Below are 18,272 nucleotides of genomic sequence, written 5' to 3'. Positions count from 1 at the left end.
CCCAATCAACCCAGCCTGATCATAACTCTCAAATGTTCTGTGTTTTTTCCCCAAATCTGTCAAAATATCCTCATCTCCCCCTGTCAGACGTGTTGAGGTGATGGCAGCAAGACCTTGGCTGTAATTTCCTGAAATCTGTCGAAATTGCTTAAGTCTTAAATTATCTTTAATTGGTCTCTGAGTTGGGTTACAGGGAGTTGCTTCCAATCACAGCCACACGGACTAAAAGACATTACTCATTTCCAGCTGTTTAACAATGGCCAAATAAGTGCTTACTAACATCAGAACCATTGCCAAAGGTAACCACATACAAATTTGCTCACTCCAATGTTTATTTTGGAAAATGGTTGTTGCACGGCTCATTACATAATGTTCCAATATGTGAGCTTGTTTTTTTTTCTTTTTGAAAGAATTCTTAAATTAGAAATAATTTAATAGACTAATTATTATTATTTAACAGGATATTGGAAAAGCTAAACAGTGTGAGAGCTACAGGTGGGATATTTTCTCAAAGATTATAAACAGAGACACTGTTTGTTACACTCCAGTCTCACCTGAGGCTTTTGCACAGCAAATTACCAGTATTAAATGTACACTGCTGGTGTATATATCAGTCTCACCCACATTTTGCTGTGTGAGTAGCAGTTTTTTAGCCTCTCAGAGCAAAGTTTTGTTACCTTGCAGTGTTATGGATGACACAGCTAAATGACACAGCTATCGATATGTGTGACCTTGTTCTTTGTAATGCAGGCTTCTGTCTCATAGTCTATTTAGAGATTGCATAGTCTAATAGAGAAGCATCTATGTTTGATTTCAGTCATAACATTTCAGTTAAATTTCGATCTTTGACATGACCTTTCTCAGTCAATTCAATTCAAATTGATTTATATACCGCTTTTCATAATTGTTAATGGTTGCAAAGCAGCTTTACATGGAATAGAAACAAAGAAAAGTACAGAAAAATTAAGAAACTTCGAAAGCATGGCATTTTTTCAACATAGGGGAGTGTGGGTTGATTTGTGCTAGGAGGGATGTTGTTCCACCCCTTTTTCTGGAAAACCATAGAAGAAATTGGTCATGTGACCACATAATTTTGAAGAGCCATCAATTTTACTTAACTCTTATGCCATGTGTCTCTCTTTTTTTGAGGATAAGCACATTTTAGCTCCAAAAACTGTTTTTTTTTTCTTTCAAAGTAAAATTTCTATGATTAATGTTTTTTGTTTGTAGTGTCTAAACAATTATATATAGGTTTCAAATATATTTACACATGTTTTAGTGCTTTAGCAGGCTACACAATGAGTCTATACAATAAGCATAATGTAAGCTCTTAACTGCTGGATCATGCTAATTGTTCAGACTTGTAGGTCTGGGGTGATTTGTGCCAAAGGGCCTGGGGTAAATTGTGCCACAGGGGATAATCTGGAGAACTGAGGAGATGGACATGCCTCATCAGTGTTTGACTTTGGCCTACCTGTGTCAGGAACCACAAAAGTCAGGAATCCCAATGCAGAGGTTTTTAATGAGTACACAATGTCAGGTATGTATAGGAGATAACACTCTATGTCTTCATGTAAAATGTAAATGTGAAAGGCAAAACACTCTGTGTCGTCAGGAACAGGCAAGCACTCGCGGTGGGAAACCCAGCAGGGCTGTAGGACATCCACCTTCCGTCCACACTCGAAACAACCCGTCACAGGGCAGAGAGAGTTCCAGGCGGGGCACAGCAGGAGAGAGAGAGAGAGGCGGACTGAGTCTTCAGCAGAGAAAAGTGCTGGACAGCGCACAGCAGGCGTCCGAGTCTTATGCAGGATTATGCGCAGAGCGCACTGCAGCTGGACAGCGCTAGATGTAGTCGGCGCTCAGAGAATCCGCAGACAGAGTGTAAATAGAGGCTAGGCGGGGAACACACCACTCGGGAGAGACTGACAGCGGGGCGAGGAATCTGAAGGGATAAGGCAGCAGAGAGCACGGTAAATAATCCAGACAAAACTACACACAGTTACTCGACACGACATGACTAGAACTAGCCAGGCTAGCGGGCACGAACATACAAAGACGAAGTTGCAAAGAACAGAGGAAACGAGGGGAATTTAAATCAAACCGGATGGGCAATAAATATGGATCAGGTGTGGGACGCCGGTGAGAAGAGTCGGAGATAATGAGGTCACCAGGTGGAAGGCGCGCACGTGTGGAGCTGTCAAAACATAAACACAACACAACACATGGTGAAACAAAGACAAAGCGGCCAATAAGACCGAATTCATGACAGGACTCCCCCCCCACGACCGCCACTGGGCCCGTCGCCGGCGGAGATCCTCTATCAGCCCAGGGTCCAGGATGTCCCGGGCCGGTACCCAACACCTCTCCTCCGGACCATATCCTTCCCAGTCAACGAGATATTGAAATCCCCTACCCCGGCGACGCATATCCAGTAACGACTTAACCGAAAACACAGGGGCACCATCTATAAGCTGAGGGGTGGGAGGGGTGGGGGCAGAGGGGACAGGGTTAAGGTGGGAAAAATACACAGGCTTCAGTTTAGACACATGAAAAACTGGATGAACCCGACCGAGTGCTGGGGGCAATCTGAGCCTGACCGTCACGGGATTAATGACCTTAACAATGCTGTATGGCCCAAGGAATCGTGGAGCCAACTTGCGAGAAGGCTCACGGAGAGGTAAATCCTTGGACGAAAGCCATACTTTCTGCCCACAGATAAAACGGGGCGCAGTTCTACGGTGACGGTCGGCCGCGGCTTTGGTTCGTCTGGAAATCTGACGTAATGTAAATCTAGCTTTCCTCCAGGTGCGTTTGCAACGACGGACAAAAGCCAGCGCAGACGGAACCACCGCATCGGGTTCCTGTGATGGGAATAAAGGGGGCTGAAACCCCATGGACGCCTCAAAAGGGGACATGTTAAGGGAAGAAACAGGGAGAGAATTATGGGCGTATTCAACCCAGGGTAACTGTTGGCACCAGGAGCTCGGATATTGCGATGTCAGACAGCGGAGAGCTCTACCTAAATCTTGGTTAGCCCGTTCACATTGCCCGTTGGTCTGAGGATGATACCCTGAAGACAAGCTAGCTGTGGAGCCTATTTGTCTACAAAATTCTTGCCAGAAATGAGAAATAAACTGAGGACCCCTATCTGAAACAACGTCTGTGGGCAGACCATGTAAGCGAAAGACGTGTTCGATCATAACCTGGGCAGTTTCCTTGGCAGTGGGCAATTTGGGCAAAGGGACAAAGTGAGCCGCCTTGGAGAAGCGGTCGACAATGGTCAAAACTACAGTGTTTCCCTTAGAACTAGGCAAATTGGTTACAAAATCGATGGCGATATGTGACCAAGGACGAGAGGGAATGGGTAGTGGTTTAAGCAGACCAATAGGGGCTTGATGAGAGGCCTTATTACGGGCACAAACCTGACAGGCTAACACAAACTGTCTGACATCGGGGCCCATAGAGGGCCACCAAAAACGCTGACGTACGGTAGCCAACGTTCTCCGAACCCCCGGATGGCAAACAAACTTGGACTCGTGACCCCACCGGATGACCTCGGAGCGAAGCGCATTCGGAACCCACAATCGACCCGCTGGGCACCCTTCTGGCACTTCCCCCTCCCGGCCGGCCCGTCTCACTCGTTGTTCTATTCCCCAGCGCAAGGCACCCACCACCCACCCCTCCGGGAGGATGGTTTCGTCCCCAGCGGAACCGGGGCTTTCGAACAAACGAGAGAGAGCATCGGGCTTAGTATTCTTGGAACCGGGCCGGTACGAGAGGGTGAAGTTAAATCTGTCAAAGAAGAGCGCCCAACGAGCCTGACGAGAAGATAACCTCCTGGCTGAACGGATGTATTCGAGGTTCTTATGATCCGTCCAGACCAGGAAGGGCTCCGAGGTCCCCTCTAACCAGTGACGCCACTCACCCAAAGCCAGTTTGACCGCCAGCAGCTCCCGATTGCCTATGTCATAATTTCGCTCTGCTGGGTTTAACCGATGGGAGAAAAAGGCACAGGGATGCACCTTGCCATCCTTAGCAGACCGCTGAGACAAAACGGCGCCTACCCCGACATCCGAAGCATCCACCTCCACAATAAATTGAGCAGCCGGATCTGGAATAGAGAGAACAGGAGCAGAGATAAACCGGGACTTTAAAATATCAAAGGCCTCCTGAGCACTGGAATTCCAGACAAACCTCTCCTTAGTGGAAGTGAGAGCAGTAAGAGGTTGAGCAATCTGACCATAATTTCTGATAAATCGCCGGTAAAAATTGGCGAAACCCAGAAATCTTAATAAATCCTTACGGGAGTCGGGGACTGGCCATTCGGCTACCGCTTTGATCTTGGCAGGGTTGGGACGGATCTCACCGGGGGCAACAACAAAACCCAGGAACGAAACTGACTTACGATGGAATTCGCACTTCTCCGCCTTGACATACAACTTATTTTCTAACAGCCGGCGTAAGACTCGGCGAACATGCTGAGTGTGTTCCTGCATAGAGGGAGAAAAGATGAGAATATCATCTATGTACACAAAGACAAACTTGTTAACCATGTCTCTCAGCACATCATTAATCAGAGTCTGGAAGACAGAGGGGGCGTTACAAAGGCCGAACGGCAGAACGCAGTACTCAAAGTGTCCGGTAGGGGTGTTAAAGGCTGTCTTCCATTCATCTCCCTCTCTTATTCGCACCAGATGATAGGCGTTGCGTAAATCGAGCTTAGTAAAGAACTGCGCCCCCTGCAGGAGCTCAAACGCAGTAGACATTAAGGGAAGGGGGTACCTATTCTTAACCGTAATGTCATTTAAGCCCCTATAATCAATACAAGGGCGCAGGGAGCCGTCCTTCTTGCCAACAAAGAAAAACCCCGCCCCTGCGGGCGAGGTGGAGGGACGAATGAGACCGGCACGCAGGGCATCATTAATATACTGGTCCATAGCCTCTCTCTCAGGACCCGATAACGAATAAAGTCTACCCTTAGGCGGAGAAGTGCCGGGGAGGAGATCAATAGCGCAATCATATGGCCGGTGAGGAGGCAGGGAGGTGGCCCGGGCTTTACTAAACACCTGAGCGATATCCGCATACTCCGCCGGGACCCCGGTCAAATCGACCGCCGGAACCTGAGGAAGAGAAAGAACAGAACCAGAAACAGCAGAACCAAGACATGACACATGACAAGACTGGGACCAAGACAAGATAATACTATGCTGCCAATCAACGTGAGGATTGTGTTGCGCTAACCATCCATGCCCTAAAATAATAGGGGATAGAGACGCATGAAGGACGTGCAACACAATCTCCTCACGATGATTACCAGACACAGAGAGACTCACAGGAGAAGTGCAATGTGTAATCCGCGCCATCTGCTGCCCCTTGAGGGACCAGACATCCAAGGGGGACTGGAGAGGAACAACCGGAACACCCCAGGCGCGCGCCAGCGTTTCATCAATGAAGTTGCCCTCCGCACCAGAATCGAGAAGGGCAGTGGACGGATGATCACGCCCAGCGAAGGACAAAATGACGGGGAGTTGGGTACTGGAAACAGGGGAGAGTTTTGAAGAAGTGCCCACCAGGACTCCCGTACTCACTGATGGGCAGCGGCTTTTAACGGGCAGACCCTTGCAAAATGCCCGGGCTTCCCGCAATACAAGCACAGGGCCTTCTGTATACGCCTCTCTCTCTCTCTCTGTGACAGGCGCAAACGCCCCAGCTGCATGGGTTCAGGCTCGGCTGATGGCAAAGGTGAAGAAGGGGAAGTGGTGGTCTCCTCCGTAAACACTCGCTGACGAATGGAGCGTCGCTGATTACGAAGCAGTCTCCGAGCCTCGATCCGGAGAGCGAGATCAATGATGGCATCAAGTGACGGAGGAAGGTCATGAAGAGCGATCTCGTCCTGAAGATCGTCGGACAACCCCTCTACAAACTGGGCTCGGAGAGCCGCTTCATTCCAGTGGCAGGCAGCCGCTAAAGTCTTAAACTCAATTGCATAATCAGTAACTGTGAGTCTGCCCTGGACAAGATGTGCCAAGCGAGCTGCAGCGGCGTTCCCGCGCACCGATCGGTCGAAGAGCTTCTCCATCTCTTCCCTAAACTCATCAAAAGACCGACAGCAAGGGTCGCTGGCATCCCACACGGCCGTAGCCCACTCGCGCACCTTGCCAACCAGAAGGGTGATTACATACGCAACCCGGGTGTGTTCAGAGGCATAGCGGCGGGGCTGGAGGGCAAAAACCAGAGAGCATTGTGAGAGGAAAGCCCGGCAGGAGGCGGGATCGCCATTATATGGAGGTGGAGCTGTGACGTGAGGTTCCGTCTGCAACGGCTGACTGGGCTGGGTGGCATCATGACTGACCTGGTCAAGCCGAGAGGAAAGGTCATTCAGACGGGTTGATAAACCCTCAACCTCTTGAGAAGTGGTGGTGAGGCGAGCCGAGTGTTGTCCTAACCATGAACCCTGCTGGGCGAGTGCTGACCGGAGAGCATCAACCTCCGCGGGATCCATCTTGGCAAGTTCGTCCTGTCAGGAACCACAAAAGTCAGGAATCCCAATGCAGAGGTTTTTAATGAGTACACAATGTCAGGTATGTATAGGAGATAACACTCTATGTCTTCATGTAAAATGTAAATGTGAAAGGCAAAACACTCTGTGTCGTCAGGAACAGGCAAGCACTCGCGGTGGGAAACCCAGCAGGGCTGTAGGACATCCACCTTCCGTCCACACTCGAAACAACCCGTCACAGGGCAGAGAGAGTTCCAGGCGGGGCACAGCAGGAGAGAGAGAGAGAGGCGGACTGAGTCTTCAGCAGAGAAAAGTGCTGGACAGCGCACAGCAGGCGTCCGAGTCTTATGCAGGATTATGCGCAGAGCGCACTGCAGCTGGACAGCGCTAGATGTAGTCGGCGCTCAGAGAATCCGCAGACAGAGTGTAAATAGAGGCTAGGCGGGGAACACACCACTCGGGAGAGACTGACAGCGGGGCGAGGAATCTGAAGGGATAAGGCAGCAGAGAGCACGGTAAATAATCCAGACAAAACTACACACAGTTACTCGACACGACAGGACTAGAACTAGCCAGGCTAGCGGGCACGAACATACAAAGACGAACTTGCAAAGAACAGAGGAAACGAGGGGAATTTAAATCAAACCGGATGGGCAATAAATATGGATCAGGTGTGGGACGCCGGTGAGAAGAGTCGGAGATAATGAGGTCACCAGGTGGAAGGCGCGCACGTGTGGAGCTGTCAAAACATAAACACAACACAACACATGGTGAAACAAAGACAAAGCGGCCAATAAGACCGAATTCATGACAACCTGCCATTTGTTTCATTTAGCTAACATTGATTTCAGTTTTGAGTTTGCACTTTGTAATTAAAGAGAAGTTTTATTAAGTTTTTAAGTGGCCAAGTCACAATAGGATGTTTAGAAATTAGTCTGGTCACTTTATTATTATATATTACATAATTGACAGACAGCGTTCTGTGTATGTCAACAGCAGAGCCGGCGCCAGACCATAACTAACAGGGGGGCACTCGGCTTCCAACGGGGGGCACGCAATAGCAACAATAACTTGCAAAAACAAGACATTAAAACAACAAATACAGCAAGCACACACTCATACAACTGGTACAGACTGTCAGCTCATTTCCCGTATAAAGTGCAAAAGACCACAAACTATTCGCAAAACTATTGAACTTCGACCGCGGCATGAGCGCAAGCTGAGCTCCGCTGCGCTCGCGCTTTACTCGACGCAAAAACAAACCCCCCTCGCGCGGCGCAAGCCATTGAAATTAATGGTTTCATAGCGCAGCACACACCACGTCCTAGCTTTAAAAAAGCCGCTTTACCATAATCACGTCGTAATGCTGTTAACGGTCTATAGCCACACTTCACATTTAAGCTTACGTTATTTAAAACAACACTAACTTACCTTTGAAATAGCTGAAGAACATTAAACTTCCTTAAAAGAGTGTCCTGTAGATTTGTAAATTCCACCTCAACCTCTAATCTCTGAGTTTGAGCCAGTCTGTGTTTGCATGAAGATGAAGCAGGCGGTGCTGGTTCGTCTAAATGTTCTAATATCCATATTTTACATGATCCATAAAATGCTGCGAAAAAACACGTTTCTGGTATCAAGTCACAAATATGCTAAAGACGTAAGACGGGTGAGACGCGGCAATACATCCAATCAGAGAAACGGGTCTATTTTAATTAAAGAAAACATATATCAACTATATTTTCATCATTTGATTACATTACAAGTCATGAAACATTCAATGTTTAATTTATTTTAATTATTCTTGATATATATTAAAGTATTAAAAAACTTTGTAGGGGGGTCACATTAACCTGTTCGGGGGGGCACTGCCCGCAAATGCCCCCCCTTGACGTCAGCCCTGGTCAACAGGCATCTATTGCCAAAGCCACTTTGCCTGAAACTATTCAGAAATTACATTTTACATCATATATAAAAATATATGACTAATTACAAAATATACAAAATATGACTTATTCCAACAGTTTATTAGAGTGACAGTATCTAAATAAACCTTAGTTGTGTATTGAATTTGTCTTGCTTTAATATAGCATTACAGTTCATAACATTAAAATGTTCTGTTTTACATCAGAAATCACCGGCACAATTTACCCCAACTTATTTTCCCTAAAGGCACAACTTACCCCACACCAGGGGCAAGTTGTGCCACAGATCCAAAGTTATTGTTCTCAGGTATGCACAACATCCTGAAATATATGTACATCCTTAAGTTGAAGGCATTACTGTCATGGCCTCACTTTAAAGTCACTTTGAGTAAAAACTGACACAACTCACCCCACTCTCCCGTACGGTAAATTAGAATGAAGTACATGCACTGTAATTTGTTGGCTTAACCTAATAAGCTACCCAGAGTCACCCCAACCCAAATACACCAGCAAGCGTAGAGATACACGTGCCAACTAACACCCCTAAAATCAAATCAACTCCAAATCTCATAACAACCACACTGTTATTATTTTTTTTTTCAAAATATTTACCCCAGTCATCACTAGGGCAGTACCCTTTAAAAAGGTTGTAATGCATACCATTAGTTACATATGTGTATACATTTAGGGACCAATGTGTACCTTTGAGATATCCAACATACAATTCAATTCAATTCAATTTTATTTATATAGCGCTTTTCACAAAAGTCAATTGTTTCAAAGCAGCTTTACATAAATAGAAGCAGTGAAAAGCACAGAAAACGACAGATAGCACAACAAAATACATGATAGCATGAGCAGTTAAATTTGCTGCGGCTATGACTCAATATTATAATTGCACGTATTACTAAAGCAACGTATAGAAGAGGAAGCTAGGTAAAGCCCAAAAAGGCTGCCTCCCCGGGGTGAAAAACCCCCTAGGAGAAAAAAAAACCCTGGGCTTTTATCCGAGGAAAAATAAGTCCTAGGAGGGAAAAACCCTTGGGAGAACGGAAATGGAGATTTAGCGGAGATTAAGCGGTTCTGCCGGTGATCGTTGGTCAGGTATCAGCTGGGCATAACGTTGAAGGACAGCCAGTAGATCAGAGGTGTGCCGACTTTCACATCTACCGGGACTGGGTCTGTTTGTCTCGTCCTCGGGTCGAGGACGAGACAGGGAGAGAAAAACAAAATCGTATTAGCGTAGCGGCCGTTCATATGTATTGAAGTGTCACACAGTGATGTGGTTTAACTCAGCTTAGTTCCAGACAGACTAAATATTGCGGCATAATTATGTTATCCACAGTTGAGGATTTAGCAAATTGGGGGCCCAATGCGAGGGTATATATGGTAAATAAGGGTCACCTTCCGATCTTTAAGAGAAAATGAAACCTGACGACCCGTTTGACTAAGGCCTAAAGCCCCACTGTCGTCGTTAATGCAGGTTCAGTGGCAAACGGGTCTATATTGTATACCATTTACAGGACCAGGAGAAAACGCCAAAAACATCGCAACCCGACCATACGTGTTAACCCGTTTGACTAAGGCCGGAAGCCCCACTGTCGTCGTTAATGCAGGTTCAGTGGCAAACGGGTCTGTATGGCATACTATTCATAAGACTTACGATAGCGCCAAAATCGCAACCCGACCATACGTGCCAACCCGTTTTACTAAGGCTGGAGGCCCCACTGTCGTCGTTAATGCAGGTTCAGTGGCAAACGGGTCTGTATGGCATACTATTCATAAGACTTACAATAGCGCCAAAATCGCAACCCGACCATACGTGCCAACCCGTTTGACTAAGGCTGGAGGCCCCACTGTCGTCGTTAATGCAGGTTCAGTGGCAAACGGGTATGTATGGCATACTATTCACAAGACACATGAAAGCGCGAAAAACGCAACCCGACCATACATACCAACCCGTTTGACTAAGGCTGGAGGCCCCACTGTCGTCGTTAATGCAGGTTCAGTGGCAAACGGGTCTGTATGGCATACTATTCACAAGACACACGAAAGCACCAAAATCGCAACCCGACCATACGTGCCAAACCGTTTGACTAAGGCCGGAAGCCCCACTGTCGTCGTTAATGCAGGTTCAGTGGCAAACGGTGGCAAACTATTTAATGCAATTCATTTTAAGTGTTCATGCAGAAAAGGTTTTTATTTATTTATTTGGTTGGTCTGTGTTATGACCGTGAGTGCTTTGTTCCGTGAAAATAACTATTGCGAGTTAAGAACCTTTACTAGACAAATTATGCGAATGCTTTGTTGAAGAGAAAAGTTTTAAGTCTAGATTTAAAATGATCGACTGTGTCTGATTCTCGGACATCGGTTGGTAAATCATTCCATAGCTTAGGGGCTAAGTAGGAAAAGGATCTTCCACTTTTAGACACTTTTGATAGTCTAGGGATAATCAATAGGCCAGAATTTTGCGACCGTAGTGTGCGTGATGGATTGTATTCTGATAGTAATTCTCTAAGATATGAGGGTGCTAAGCCATTTAAAGCTTTGTAGGTGATAAGTGATATTTTAAATTGGATGCGATATTTAACTGGTAGCCAGTGTAAAGATGCCAGAATTGGGCTTATGTGGTCATACTTCTTAGATCGAGTAAGTACCCTTGCAGAAGCGTTTTGAACTAGCTGAAGCTTGTTGACCTGATTTGAATGGCATCCCCCGAGTAGCGAGTTACAATAGTCTATTCTAGAGGTCATAAAAGCATGAATAAGCTTCTCTGCGTCAGATGTAGACAGTATATGGCGTATTTTTGAGATATTTCTAAGATGGAAGAATGCTGTGCGGCAGACGTTGGCGATATGACTATCAAAGGATAAGTTGCTGTCGAACATCACACCTAAGTTCCTAACCGTGGAAGATGGCACCACAGTACAGCCATCTATGTGCAATTTGCAATCTGACATATTATGTTTGTAGCGATTTGGTTCAATAATAAGTACCTCTGTCTTATTGGAGTTGAGCTTAAGAAAGTTATGTGCCATCCAGTCACTAACATCGCTAATGCAGTCTTTTAGCTTAGAAAACGTGTGTGTTTCGCTGGGATGCGAGGAGATGTAAAGCTGGGTATCATCCGCATAGCAGTGAAAACTTATGTTATGTTTCCTGATAATGTCTCCTAGGGGTAACATGTATAACGAGAACAGGATAGGACCTAAAACTGATCCCTGCGGTACACCGTATTTAACCAGGGAGTGATATGACTCTTCCTCATTTACATAAACAAAGTGATAGCGATTGGTTAGATATGACCATACCTACTGTATGAGGTACTAATATGAACTCTTTAGATGCAAAGCTGGACATCAATTATATGCCACATTCGATAAGCTCACATTTATCAAATTTTAAGCATACTAATTCTTCATGTTACTTGACTTTGGTGTTTGTCTTTCTGCTTGTGTCCCTCCCCTCCAGTGCTTTGTGTGTCCAGGTGGCTCTTTCTCAGCCCAGCTGAAGCTGTGAGAACGTCCCGTGTCTCTACTTCTCTTTCCACTCTTATCTCATTTATTTCTGCCACTCTGGTGCTTTAGCAAATAACAGTGTTGCACCATATTGATCTGATCAGCTCTTGATTGTCTGTCTCCCACAGAACTGCTTTAGCTCACAGGCTCATTAGCTATGGGACTTTGATTATGGGAAATGCCTGAGGGCTTTGGATAAGGAGCAGGAGTTTTGACAAAGCAGCCCGACTGATCCATCACACCACTGACACTTTGTTTTATCCCAAAGTTCTGAAGCGTTACTTGCTGATCCATAGCATCCCACACTAAATCTACGCCCATGCATAGCTATAATATTATATAATATAATATGTGGCTAGCATACACTGCAAAAAATTATGTGTTAATTTTTTACACATTGTGTGTGTCATGCCATTTAATGCGTTATTTCATATTAAAATAAATGAAAGGGACAACACAAGTTGTGTTTAAAACAGTGATGGGAGTAGCGCGTTACAATTAATTCTGTTACTGTAATTCCACTACTTTTAGCGGTAATAACCATGTAACGAAGTATTTTTTTTTAAATCAAGTAACGCAGTTACAATTAGTGAAATTTAAATGAGTTGGTTACTCACAATACTCTATTTTGTGATAAATGAACACTTGCAGACAAGACATTTCTGATCTAATGTCGCTGGACCGTGGTGGGCGGCACAATGAATAACAACACAGAAGGTGAGTTAGTATTCACCTTATTCCGCCACGCCCCTTTTTAATTCTTCGCTCTTCCGCATTTTGTCAACCGACTTCCGCTGCTAATATGGCAGTGCATTCGGTGGTTAGTTTGGTGGTTAGAAGATTGTTTGTAGTTCACTACAACTTTAGTGAAATGACAAATATCGCTACTGCTATAAATGTTTTAAATTAAGAGCACGGTTAAAACTTCATACGACGATTGGATAGTCTTATATTGTCCCATCAATCGTCTCGTGGTTAGACGATATGAAGCAGCCGCAGCAAGTAACCTATTGGACATATTTAATTACCTCGTCCTGTCAGGAGTTGATGGAGCAGCATTGAAAATTATTAAAAGTATGTCTACCAATATTTACACAGTGATTTCGTCTTTTTTATAGCAAATGTGCACCTTAGCCAGTCCAATAACTATTTCGTTTTTATGTGGTACCATGATAGAATTCATTTGCAAACTTGCCAACACTTATTCCTTCAAATCATGAGACTTCCTTTTAAGTGGAATCTACAAAGCTCACATATGGTTTAAGAAATTCCTTACAGATATAACTGATCACACTGTAAAGGTTTATATAACTGCATGGCAGGTTACATCTGATCACATAGTAAATGTTTAATATAACTGCATGACAGGTAACAGCTGATCACATTGTAAAGATTTAATATAAATGCACAACATCTGATCACATTGTAAAGGTTTAATATAAATGCACAACATCTGATCACATTGTAAAGGTTTAATATAAATGCACAACATCTGATCACACTGTAAATGTTTAATATCACTGCATGACATCTGATCACATATGAAGGTTTAATGTAACTTTACAACAGGTAAAGCAAGACCACCCTGCAATAAATTAAGACACAGCTTTATCGGATTCATCAGGAGCTGATCCCAAGCGTATATCTGGAGCTGTTGGTGTATGTACTGGTAAAGTGCTTGGCGACTGTGTAATGGATGCAATATCAACCCTGTGTAAAGCTGAACCAAAGATGGTTGTTTCTCAGTAGAGTTATGTACATTTGTGCCAGCTCAACACATTGAAGCAGTTTCTCGGACAGGGTTTACAGGACTAGGCCTTAATTATATTAGGACATTTTAGTTTTTACAAACAAATCCTACAAAAAAACAAGACTGGTGCGCATCTTGTGACAAAACAATGGCACTCATATATGTTGAGGTATGTCAGTTAAAGGTGTTTTTAAATTATTGTAGCTCAAATATGCATTTTAGCCTGGGACCAGGATAAGCCCTGTCCGGGAAACCGCACCATTGTTTTCCCATATCAGATGTATGTTGCTTCAGGTTGAGTTGTGATTTTGTAGTTGTGGTCAGAGACGGATAGATGCTCCCATTGTGTTTCTGCATCACAGTTTAGGAACATGTTGATTGTATCATCCTCACAGTTGTCCACTGCATCACTAAACATCAATGCATCTGTAAAAACAATATAACCATAAACATTTTTATGTTAGTATTTAAAAGAAACTTGCATCATGAGAATTAATATATAAATGGCACCCATACTTAAACAGAACAGTGTGTAAGAGAGAGATGCATTAAAAAGAGACAGAAACATTATACACACAACCTTTAACTTCAGTGTTAAATAATACGTTGTTTAATAGGTCATTATCAATATCTGAATGAGAAATGAACTGACATTCTAGCATCTGAAATCTCAGTAACTTGTAGGAATCACATGGGCTACTGTAAGAATGCAATGTACTATAATATACTGTTGTACTATCGTAAATATAAAAATATAGGTGGACAATTAAAACCATTCAAATAGTTGCATTTTATAAACTAACGTTACTGATCTTAAGTGTATTTGTAGAACGGACATCACAAATCTAATTTTAGGCGAACGAGCACAAAGTTAGCTAAGATAGCTTACCTGAAACTGGCCACCTTTTCAACACCAGGCGTGGTTTAAAGTTACCGGAACATCGTAGTCGAACCATTACTTGGGATAAGGGTGTTCCTCAGTTGGCTTAAAATTGGTAAGAAAGAAACATAAAGGCGCTCGAGTGAGCTTTTTAAGCTTAACACGTCGCCTTCAGTCACTGCCTCAGCTGCTCATCGTCTATGCGGCCGGAAGAACGTTGACAAAATGAGCGCAATGGCGCCGCCCTTGTTGTCGTGAAAAATAAGGTGAATAGGGATCCTGCAACATTAGATCAGAAATGTCTTGTCTGCAAGTGTTCATTTATCACAAAATAGAGTATCGTGAGTAACCAACTCATTTAAATTTCAGTAATTGTAACTGCGTTACTTGATAAAAAAAATACTTTTTACATGTTTATTACCGCTAAAAGTAGTGGAATTACAGTAACAGAATTAATTGTAATTGTTACTCCCATCACTGTTTTTAACACAACTTGTGTTGTCCCTTTCATTTATTTTAACATGAAATAATGCCTTAAATGGCATGACACACACAATGTGTAAAAAATTAACACATCATTTTTTGCAGTGTAGGACAAAAGGTCAGATAATTTTGTTTTCGGAGAATATGATGAAATGTTTTGTGTTTAAATTAGAATCTTATTCAATGTAAAAGATACAGTTGAGACATTCATTATTTTATTTTTATTTTTTATTATGGAAAGTCACATTGACTAGTCTTAAATTTAAAGTTGTCTAAATTATAATAACATTTTTGTATTGATTAGTGCTCGTTTCTCGATTGAGGCTGTTTAAGCTGACTTTTGTCATTTTTCTGTTGCGGCTGGTTTGTGAGGGGAACCTCGGTCACCTGTGTCAGATTAGGTAAAAGGTGTGTTCGACTTCATGCGGCGCTGCGCAGACCGATCGGCGGCTGACTTGAAGCAGTGCATTCCGGTTAGTCATTTTGTCCAACTTCAGCTGCCGCTGCAGGCATGTGACTGTGTCATATGGTTTTTAAGTAGCGCAAGAGCTTTTTGAGAGTAGCCGGCTAGCTCAGCCGGTGCAGCTTCTCCAGAGCGGCTGCACGGAGTTGTGATGACGTAACAGCTTTACGTGATTGGTCGCCTCACTGATGACAACGATCACGTGCGTTTCAAGTTTAATCCAACCTTTAGTTCCACTAATAAACATTATAACTTCATGTTTTAAAACAGGAAAAAACACTTTAATACGCTTAAATATGTTATATTGTGTTGTGTAATAAAATACAAATGAAAATAACAAACTCTGTTGGTATTTTAATAATATAGGCTTGTTTCCCGTTATTTTGGGGTATACAGTATAAGCAGCAATTAAAATATTCGATATAAAATGTTTCTGGTTGCAACTTTTTAATAAAATGTTTGTTTTTTATCAAATTCAGCATCTAATTCACTTCATTTGCGATTAAAAACAAGGAAAAAAGGCGCACACGTCACTATGGCAAGCAGCAGGTGTCCGGCTTGACGGCTCCTTCTTCAGTTCCTCCCTCGACTACAAACCTTGCTGATCGGTCTGTGCAGCGCCGGATGATCTCGAACACACCTAATGGCTTTAGGTTAAAAAAAAAAAATGAATTCAATTCTCTGCTGGCCTAAACACTATCTGAATCACTGATATATTTTAATATCGTTTTTCATGACTATGTATTAAATGAATCCCATAATAGTCTATTATCTTTATTTCATAGCTTTTCTCCCGGTTGCACTGCTTCCAGTAGTGTATATTTATTATAGAGCATTTATCCAATCATATTTCAGCTAGCGGCTGATATCATGTGATTTCAATTTGGTCACTGACCTCCTCTGAAATCTGGCATCCCTGGCTGTTGGTTTGCGCAGATGTTTGGATTAGATCATATAGAATGTAAACAAATATTTTAATAAGATTGCAATGTTTAGGGTACATGTAAACTGTATTGTTGTATTGTTGTAACCTGTAATCAGATTAAATTCAGTCGATTGACACAATTGTGTGCATGTAAACATAGCCACTGATGACAGGAGAGTCATCAACAGTCGGCATTGGATGGAGAAACCCAGATGAACAGTGCAGATTTATTTTGTGACATTTCAGGCCTGCTACTAAAAAAAAATATCCCCATAAACGGTTTAAAACCCTAACACTGGGGATGCATCTCTGTCTGCTGTTTGGCAACTGTGAATGTCATCTGTTTTAAAACAGACATAGCAACTACACACCAAAAAGACACAATTTAATACTTACATCTGATTCCTGTACAGTTTGGGATTATTAAGATTATTGCTATTGTAATGATACAATACTGCAATAAGCACAAAAATATAAACAGTCACACAAATACACGTACACGGGTCTTTAAACAAAATGGACAAACTCTGAACTTTACAGACCAGAGAGGTGAGAAAACAGTGTACAATATATACTGCATGTTAGTTCGTTTTCTTTTAAGTTCAATATTCAATTGTATTATATTTATAATGGCTTTTAGATCTGTTATACTGACCGCACCTGTGTAACAGTGATGGTGTCTCAAATGATAGGTTCATCCTGCAGGAGCATTCATGCATAAACCCCCCACTAACAGACACATGTCCATCATTACAGCCTTATTAAAGTTGGGGTCACAGGTCTTTCTGCTGACCAGATGACAGTATGTTGTCAGTGCAGCTAATTGTAGGCCCGTAGTTCTGTTATTTGATTATCACATTAGTTCTTGAGGAAATGGGAGGGGGGGGTATTTAAGTTTGAACAATGACTTCCATTTGATTCAGGTAAAATAATACTCTCTCTGCTGGACACTATCTGCTTTGTTTCAGTTTATGTGACTGATATGACATCATAGTGTTGGAATTAGCTGGAGTTTGTAATGTTAAGTTACAGATGGAGATAAAAAGGAAGAAAATTTATTTTTTTAACCATCATACCATAGGCATTTATGTTTAAATATGATGATTATTGTAAAGCTGGCTTGTGATAAACTGTGGTCATGTACACACTATGTGAAGTAATTTTATACAATGCTATTCAACAGTCTGAAGTTTGAAAGTTATACTGAAGTCTGCATAATGTTTTAAAATGAAACATTTAATTTTGTTTCTGGTATAAAAAATCCTAGTGTATAAACCATGTCTAGTGTGGTGCTACTCTTTTTAGATAGTATTTTCAGAAATATTTGTGAGCATCCTCAGTAATTTCAGAAGCACTCTGGAGCTGGACTTGCATACATTGTGATCTGAATGCCACTTTAAATACAGAAGTATCAATATCCTTTGAAAACTATTGGTGCCCTAGATTATGAGACTTGACCCTTGATTTCAGAGTTGGTCACATATTATAGAGTAGCCCTTTTGTGTATAAAGCTGAGATTTAAAATGCATATGACTTTATTGTATGTAATTAGCATTAAATTGAATTAACATGGATGATGATCACATTCATCTCTCTGTCTTTCTCTGCATCATCATTAAGTCAATTGGTAAGTGAGCTGTAATTAGCCACAACACTGACCTGTCATCAGTTGCATTGCTCTCACAGCTGTTGGCAGATATTTGCATCAGTAAACAACAGGCCTCTGTTAGCGCTCTTCAGCTATAGAAAGAGTTAAAGGCTTCAAAGGAATGTAATATGTCAGTCATTGTTGTTATGACAACAGGGTCAAAGCACCTGTGACACACTAA

The 18,272-nt window shown here is 42.8% G+C and overlaps 1 long non-coding RNA gene across 1 annotated transcript; it reads right to left on the bottom strand.

The window, feature by feature from the left end:
- Positions 1-13,396: 13,396 nt before the first annotated feature.
- On the bottom strand, positions 13,397-14,842 carry LOC135750373 (uncharacterized). Its single transcript, XR_010532704.2, has 2 exons — positions 14,582-14,842; positions 13,397-14,118 (listed from the first exon to the last, which is right to left on the bottom strand). It is a non-coding gene; the product is annotated as an uncharacterized lncRNA (long non-coding RNA).
- Positions 14,843-18,272: the final 3,430 nt, after the last annotated feature.

Source organism: Paramisgurnus dabryanus, chromosome 3 (assembly GCF_030506205.2).
Source record: "Paramisgurnus dabryanus chromosome 3, PD_genome_1.1, whole genome shotgun sequence".
NCBI lineage: Eukaryota > Metazoa > Chordata > Actinopteri > Cypriniformes > Cobitidae > Paramisgurnus > Paramisgurnus dabryanus.
Note: the sequence above shows the minus strand (reverse complement) of the source record. Positions and strands in the feature narration are given on the sequence as shown.